The sequence below is a fragment of the Bison bison genome, unplaced genomic scaffold, assembly GCF_000754665.1.
Source record: "Bison bison bison isolate TAMUID 2011002044 unplaced genomic scaffold, Bison_UMD1.0 scf7180017864537, whole genome shotgun sequence".
NCBI lineage: Eukaryota > Metazoa > Chordata > Mammalia > Artiodactyla > Bovidae > Bison > Bison bison.
Window position 1 is genome coordinate 497112 of NW_011495085.1, and position 1689 is coordinate 498800.

Sequence of the window (1689 nt, forward strand, 5' to 3'; positions counted from 1 at the left end):
GGGGGACTCCTGAGGCTGGATCCTGCCTTTGCGTATGCTGAGCCTCCTTCCTCATGACCTTTGCCATGGGCGGAGTTCCTCACGCTGGCCCCCGGCACAAAACAAACCAAAACATCTAAAAACAGGAGTTGCCTGGCAGTCCTGTGATTAGGACTCAGCCCTTTCACTGCCAGGATCCTGAGTTCAATTCCTGGTTGGGGAACTAATATCCTATGAAGTCACGTGGTGTGACCAAAACAAAACATGGCAATATTGATTCACTATGAAGTTCAAAGCTGTACTAGCAATAGATAACTATATAACAGAGCTGTAGGCACAAGTTGCTGGGCATTGAGCTACCTATGATCTTGTTTACTGGAGTGAAATGAACTCAGATGGTCCCCAGGCACCAACCAGTGGAGTTCAATTACTTAATGAAATAAAGCCCTTAAGGGTATAGAAATGAGCAAGTAATCCCATGTAACCATGTTAAATCACAACATTTTTTCTGAATGAACCACTTTATTTATTTATTAATTTGGCCATGCTGCTTGGCTTGTGGGATCACAGTTTCCTGACCAGAGATGGAACCCAGACCACTTCAGTGAAAGCCCAGAATCCTAACCACCAGGCTACCAGGGAACTCTCACACCTTCATTACTTTGATTTTATAGCTAAAACCTTACGATATGTACATTGCCCCATTTTAGCCTCATCAAGTTGTAGGAGCCAGCTCTACACAGCTTAAAACCCATGGTGCTTACTCTCTTTCAAGATGACAAGAGAAAGCAAGCCACCAGCCTCTCTGCCTGTTTTTAAGGTTGCAACTCAGAGAGCTTCAGAGTGACCTGAAACCATGATTGCCCTGAAGTCACCACCCACAATCATGGTCAGCTAAACCTCAATCAGGAGAACTCTCTCTACATAGCAACATGTCACCCCATGAATGAAAGGAGAAAAACGGAAGGCAAGAAAGACATAACTTTGTTCCTTATTGTCAACATGCCTGTCACCTTACCTTAGGGGAACACTGAAAACCTAAGCCCTTGAGACTTCCAAGGCAGGCAAAGGTCACATCCTGGGGGCGGGCAGAGGGAAGGGTCAGGCTGTGTCATGTGTTCCAGGAACAGGCATCTCACACTCAACCAGAGCAAGTGACTGAACTCCTCTTCTCTGAGCTTCTTCCTCCCACCTCCTTTCTCTCAGTAACAAAGGAACAAGCACCTCATCTGCCAATCTCCTGAAGCAATGGCCTGAATCTCGGGACCCCAAGGTATAGGGACAGCCCTGGAATCCCAGAAGAGGCAGAGGAAACAGGAAAACGACCAAGGCGCGCCACAGTGAAGAGGCCAGTAGATCGATTTTTTTTTTTTTTTGCGGCGCCCACCTGACTGTACCTGGGTCCAGAACTGTGTTGGACCTGAGTCACAAACCTGCTGTGAAGATTTCTGTGTGTGTTTATGTATATTAGGTTCAACAGGAGACCTGAGCGGGGGGCCGGGAGCCTAACAGGCCCTTCCCCCAAGCTGGCTCTACCCACCACCGGGGCAGGAAGGCTGCTGGAGAGAAGCGCCAGCCCAGACTAGAAAGGAGAGAGGGCAAAAGTGGTCTCAGGGCCTATGGGCCCGGCCGAGCTGCCTCCTGAGGGCCCACCAGGCCCTCACAGGCAACCTTGCCTAGCACAGCCCCGCGCATGTGGGGACCCGAGAA